The following is a 6,982-nucleotide window of genomic DNA, read 5'->3' as shown; positions in this document are numbered from 1 at the left end:
GCTTAAAAACATGCCAGGCATGAGCATGCATACCCCAAATCTTGAAAGGCAACTGGAGGAGAAGGGATTGCAGCATGGCCATCCCCCCTGGGGGGGGGGGTTTCTCACTTTCTGTCTCTTTGTCTCTCTCTGTTTCTCAGGCAAATGCATGCACCCTATAGCAAAAATCTCTTAAAAGAAAAAAAAAAAAGAGAGAGAGAGAGAGACCATTTTAAAAATTCAAAAAGGGCCAGCAGGTGGCATGGTGGTTAAGGCACTAGACTCCCATATGGCTGACTATGGTTTGAGTCCCAGACTGGCAGCTTGAAACTCACACTGGGTGCATGTGGGTGTGTGCCCAAAATCTAGAAAGGAGAATGGAAGAGAAGGGATTGAGGTGTGGCCATCCCCCCGGGGGGTGATTTCTCACTTTCTCTCTCTAGTGAGTGCACATGCCCTACGGCAAAAAAAAAAAATCCCTCTTCACTTCTTCAGAATGTCTTTGTATCACCACCATTCTCTTTTCCTTTGCTCTGACCTTGGAATGTTGCCTTCTGCCTGAACTTTTTCACACGTGTGCATACATACACACACACACACACACACACACACACACACACACACTGCTTCCCCTAAGACTTAGTTCTATTACCACTCTCCTTGAATGATGAGCACTTCTGGAGAGGGAGCAATGGGAGCCCGCTCCTAGCAACTGTAAGAGTGCTCCCTCCCAATGCCTTCCTGTCACCCATGATGCAAAGTCCAAGCTCTTGAGTTCGGAACTCAGTACTTTAATCCAGTTTACCATTTTTACCTTATCTACTTCTGTCTTTTCCTATACATATTACTGATCAACCAATAGTTATTGAGAGCTTTACTATCTATCAGGCTTGGGCCAGGTACCAGGAGAGCAGCGGTGAATAAGACACTGTGACACAGCCCCTGTTCTCTTAGAGTTTACAGCCCATTAAGGGTGGAGAGGAGAACGATGAGGTGGAGATTACAGGAAGGTTGCCCTTCTCTGAACCAGAAAGCATTCAGGAGCCCAGAGCCACCTGCCCTCCTGGTCTCTACGCCCCTTCCTATCTGTGAAACCCACCTCCTGGTATTCACATCTGATGTAGTTCCTTCCCACATGGTGCCAGAGTTGATCTAGGTGACCAATACAATATGGTAGAAATAATAGTATATCACTTCTGAGATTGTTATAAAGTCACTGCAGCTTCTGTCTTAGGATCCTCTCACTCTCAGATAATTTGTTCTGGGGTTCAATTAACATGTTATAAATACCTATAGAAAGAAACTGAAACTTCCAGCAAGCCATGTCATGCGAGCAATTCATCTTAGAAGTAGAGTTTCACATTCCAGTCTAGACTTCAGATGACTACAACCCCAGGTGATGCAGGCCCATGAGACCCTGAGCCAGTCCACCTTGCTTAGCTTTCTGACCCTCAGAAACTATGTGAGATAGTAAATGTTTACTTTTCATTATGCTGCTACATTTGGGGGTAATTTTTTACTTAGTAATAGATAAATAATATACCACCTTTTGCCCTAAAACCTTCTCTCAGTGCCCAGGGCCTTTCTGCTTGTCACATATGGTCTCCGGTGTCCACCTACTCAGCAACATCTCTTTGTGGGTCCAACAGCAAGTATTACAGCATGGTTCTAAAGCTACTTTCAAAACTCAAACTTGGGGACCAGCAGTTAGCGTAATGGCTATGTTGCTGGACTCCCACGTAGTCGACTACGGTTTGCGTCCCCGACCCGGTGGCTTAAACTCACGCCGGGCGCGTGTGCGTGTGTGCCCAAGATCACGAGAGGAGACTGGAGGAGACTGGAGGAGAAGTAATTGCGGCGAGGCTAATCCTCTTGGGAGGTGATTTCTCCCTTTCTGTCTCTCTGTCTCACTCTGTCTGTCTGGCGAGCGCATGCACCCTATAGCAAAAAAAAAAAAAGAAACACCTCAAACTTGGCTAAAAGTCTACACAGTTTTCTTTTCCTTGCCAGTTTTCCCTCTTAATTTATGTTCCTTTACAGAAGTCAAAGGACAAAAGGAGCCATGATTTCCTGATTCATTTATACTCACCCTTCTCCATGACTTTGTGGAGTGATTTGACACGAGAGAGGTCTTTCTCTGAGCTGCCTAAAACTTCTGCTCTCTCTCTGAAAATGAAAGGCATGAGCTTGCCAAGAATAAATTAGAACCTGGACCTCAAAAAGTTGGAGTTGAATTTTAAATCTGGAATTTGTGTTCTCTTGAGTGGGTGCCAAACTGGTGGCTTCCTTGCCCTACTCTGATTCAATCACTCTGCCTCATTTAGCCTTTGTTTTCTTTCTTTCTTTTTCTTTTCTTTTCTCTTTTTTTTTTTGTGAGAGTGATTTTTTGCTATAGGATACATGTACTCACCGGAGAGAGCAGGAGAGAACAAGAGAGACAGAAAGACAGAAAGTGAGAAATCATCCCCCAGCGAGGATGATCACACTGCAAATTCCTTCTCCTCCATTTTCCTCTTAGGTCTTTGGGCATGCACACACTCATGCACAGCGTGAGTTTTAAATAACCAGCATGAGTTTTAAATAACCAGGTACAGGATTCGAACTATGGTCGATTATGTGGGAGTCCAGCAATTGTAACCATTGCACCATTCACTGGCCCATATTTTCTTTCTTTTTAAAAAATTTTCTATAGGGCAAGGCATGTATGCTCACCATAGAGAGACAGAGAGAAAGAGAAGGAAAGTGAGAAATTACTCACCTCCGAGGGGGGTGGCCATGCTACAGTCCCTTCTCCTCCAGTCTCCTCTCAGGATTTTGGGCACACACACACAGGTGCTTGGTGTGATTTTTCAAACCTCAGGGTCCGGGACTCAAACCACTCATTCAGTCATGTGGAACCCAGCATCTTACTCCATGCCACCTGCTGGCCACTGGACTTGTTTTTTTGTTTTTGTTTTTGTTTTTGTTTTTGTTTTCGCATGAACATTTTGAGTTTATTAATCCTCTCATGAAAAATCCACACAATCACCACAGATAGTCACTGCAGAATCTTTACTCCTTAGACTTCTTGCCAGCACCAAGATTGGCCTTTGCAGTCCCCCTTACTTTCTTCATTCTGTTCTTGCATTTCTTTTGCTGTCTTCTTGACATTACTTTCATCTCAGAGAGGTCATGTCTTGCAAGTCTATGGGTTCATTTTTCTTTGCATAATCCAAATAATTTTAAATCATGCCAAAGCCAGTCGTCTTGCCACCACCAAAATGGGTTCTAAACCCAAACACAAAGATGACATCTGGTGTGGTCTTGCACATCTTCGCTAGCTTTGTGCAAACTTCTGTCTTAGGTACTGTTGCCTTCCTGGGGTGAAAGACATCAATGACCATTTGCTTCCTTTGAAGTAGTCGGTTGGTCATGAATTTCCTGGTTCGGATAGTTACTGTGTCATTCATGATGGGAGTATATCCCCGGGGCTTCTTTTTCTGTCAGAGCTACACAAACACTTCCCAGAGTGGTTTCCTTAGAAGGCATAATGGAATACACATTCAAATGTCAGAATTATCAGAAATGTTAACCACGGTGATACACATGTAGTGCCATTGCTTGGTAGACTGAAAGTTGTACAGGAGGCCCAAGTTCAGATCCTGGGCCAACCTGAACCTGCAAAGTGCAGTGCCATATGCCTGTGACCCTGGCTAACTGGAAAGCTTAGGCAGGAGGATCACAACACAGCATGAGGCCCTACTAAGAATACTTATTTCTGGGTACCAGCAGATGGTGTAATAGCTACGTTTCTGGACTCCCACATAGGTGACTGCAGTTTGAGTCCTAGACCTGGTGGCTTTAAAATTCATGAAACAGTGAGCTCTATGCTATGGCATTAAGAGCATATTAATGCTCATGTGTGAGCGTGCCCAAGATCCTGAGAGGAGAATGGAGGAGATTGTGGCATGGCCATCCCCCCTTGGCGGGGGGGGGGGGCTGTGATTTCTAACTTTCTCTCTGTTTCTTTCTGTCTCTCCTGCAAGTTCACACTCCCTATAGCAAAAATCTCTTTTAAAAAAAAGAGAGTACTTATTTCTGGCAAATATGATAGGACTCCACTGAGCAATACTGGAGTGATGTGGGAAGCCACAGGTTAACCTGAACACTCCAGGTAAATCCCTGCACATCCAACATCCTGCCTCCTGGTTGAGGGTACCTCTCTCCCTCTCTCTCTCTCCTGTACCTCTTTCTTTTTCTCCCTCTCACTGTTTCATGGAAAAAAGAAAAAGAAGGAGAAGGAGAAGAAGAAGGAAAGAAGAAGAAGAAGAAGAAGAAGAAGAAGAAGAAGGAGAAGAAGAAGAAGAAGAAGGAGAAGAAGAAGAAGAAGAAGGAGAAGAAGAAGAAGAAGAAGGAGAAGAAGAAGAAGAAGAAGGAGAAGAAGAAGAAGAAGAAGGAGAAGAAGAAGAAGAAAGAAAGAAACTTAACAACAACAAACAAAAAACTTACTGGACTAGCTCTGTGACCTGGTGGTTTAGGCAACCAGATCCCATATGGCTGACTATGCTGTTTGAGTCTGAGACCCAGTGGCTTGAAAAACGCACCAGGCACTTGTGTGTTTGTGCCCAAAATGCTGAAAGGAGGACGAGAGGGACAAGAAGGAATTGCAGCATGACCATTTCTCATGGGGGCTGCTGTCTCCTCTCCTTCCCTCTCTTGTCTCTGGTGAGTGTATAATCCCTCTAGCAAAAGAGAGAGAGAGGGAGAATACCTATTTCTGTTTCTGTCTCGCTCATAAAGGGAAGAAATAAAGAGACAAAATTATAGGGCCAGCAGATGGTATAGCAATTATGTTGTTGGACTTCCACATGGCTTCCACAGTTCGAGTCCCAGACCTGGTGGCTTAAAAATCATGTCTGGCATATGTGTATGTGTGCCCAGGATCCCAGGAAGAGAATGAAGGAGAAGGAACTATGGTGTGACCATTCCCCTGATGGATGATTTCTCACTTTCCCTTTCACTGTCTCTGTTTCTGGAGAGTGCATGCACTCTAAGGCAAAAACCTCTAAAAAAAAAAAAAAAAGGCAGAATTATCTTAATGCCATAGCATAGAGCTAGATATGCTTAGAACTGAATAACAGATTTGTGTTTGCTCATCCAATGGTACAAGCTCTAAACCTTGTTTTTCCCTTTTCTTTCAATTTTCTTTCCTGAGAAGCATCTTTGAAAATTCTCTATCTAGCTGCCCCAGGTCACCACCCTCAGATTTAGCATTGAGGGACTATTTCTCTAGACTTTATGATAGCCCAGGGTAGGAGGTAGGACAGAAAAGAGAGAAGAAATGTTAGTTACTTTTGGCAACTTTTGTTATGTTTCTCTCCTTTGGAGTGGGTGCAAAATTTTCTGAAAGGCCTAAAGGTGTTGAGAGCGTATAGAATACCATTTATCATGTTCCTACTCTGTACAAGATTGTTATTTCTTTCATTCTGCACAAGAACTCAGTGAAGAAGGAATGGGTGACATTTTAGAAACATAGCTCCAAATTCTTTGACCCTCCTCACTAACAGGTAGATTTATTCTCCATCCTCTCTCTTTGATTCTAGATAGACTGGTGATTTCTTTGACCACAGAATATGGTGGAAATGATGATATGTGACTTCCAAGGCCAGGTCATATTAAACCATGAAGTTCCCACCTTATTGGCTGGGATATTCACTGTTGGAGCCCAGAATTACCATGTAAGATGTTCCATAGGCCACCATGCTGTGGGGAAGCCCAAGCCACATGGAGTGGCTATGTATAGACAGTCTGGTCAACAGTCTCAACTGAGACTAATTTTTAAGTAATCGTGGCCCAGATATCAGACATGTGAGTGATAATTCTAAATTATCACATCATAAGCCAGAAACAACCTATCCCCCACTGTGCCTTGTCCAAATTCCTGACCCAAAGACTCTGTAAGCATGACAAATTGGTTCTTTTTTTTAATGCCGCTAAGTTCGAGAGTGTTACATACCAATAGATATCCACAACGGTATTATTATTCCTGTTGCATGAATATGGAAACTGAGACTTGGAAAAAAATTGAGTTTCCTTAAAACTTGGGATATTGAGGCTAGTAAGTAACAAGGATAATGTGAATTTAGGTCCCGTTGAGCATAAAACTCATCACTTTTGGGACCAGCAGTTAGTGTAATGGCTATGTCGCTGGACTCCCACGTAGTCGACTGCGGTTCGAGTCCCGGACCCGGTGGCTTAAACTCATGCCAGGCGCGTGTGCGTGTGTGCCCAAGATCCCAAGAGGAGAATGGAGGAGAAGGGATTGTGGCATGGTCATCCCCTCTGGGGGGTGATTTCTCGCTTTCTATCTCTCTGTCTCTCTCTGTCTGTCTGGCGAGCGCATGTGCCCTATAGCAAAAACCTCTCAAAAAAAAAAAAAAAAAAACTCATCATTTTCCCATTAGAGATGGGAGAAGATTTGGAGCAGGGAATCATATTGTTGTACTTTTCCTCAGTCGTACTACGCCCAAAATCCTACATCCACATTCTTATCACTGGGCAGACATGCCCACACACTTCAACTCCTGGAAACATTTGGCTCAGCTCAGTCTAGTTCCCTAGCTGGTGGTCATGTGATGCTGCGTTTAGAAAGCTGGAGCAGGATTCCTAGGTCTGGAGGCCTCATCTCCAGCAGGTCAGATCTGCAGCTGGTGCCATATTGGCCCATTTCTCAGGCAGTTCCTACCCTTCAGGGGATGAGCTGAACCAGACCTCCCTGAGGAACAGTCAGAAGCCCTTTGAAGACTGGCCTGAAAAATATGGGTCCACTCTTGGGGTGAAGGTGAGGCAGGTTTGGCTCTTTGTTTCCTGTGGAGAGGGGATATGGAGTCTGGTCTCTCCTGTTCCCTGTTTACACTAGTGTTGAGGTTTTCATTTCATTAGTCTTTACAAAGTCCCTGGAGGGTGTCAGGTAGCAGGTGCTATAATAAGTGTGAAATTTAACTACTTTTTCATCAAGGCAAAG

At 44.1% G+C, this 6,982-nt stretch overlaps 1 pseudogene; it reads right to left on the bottom strand.

The window, feature by feature from the left end:
* Positions 1 to 3,030: 3,030 nt before the first annotated feature.
* LOC106734046 (40S ribosomal protein S24 pseudogene) lies at positions 3,031 to 3,433 on the bottom strand (annotated as a pseudogene).
* Between the last annotated feature and the right edge of the window lie 3,549 nt (positions 3,434 to 6,982).

Source organism: Tupaia chinensis, unplaced genomic scaffold (assembly GCF_000334495.1).
Source record: "Tupaia chinensis unplaced genomic scaffold, TupChi_1.0 Scaffold147608_1, whole genome shotgun sequence".
Lineage (NCBI taxonomy): Eukaryota > Metazoa > Chordata > Mammalia > Scandentia > Tupaiidae > Tupaia > Tupaia belangeri.
This window is presented reverse-complemented; position numbering and strand designations above follow the sequence as displayed.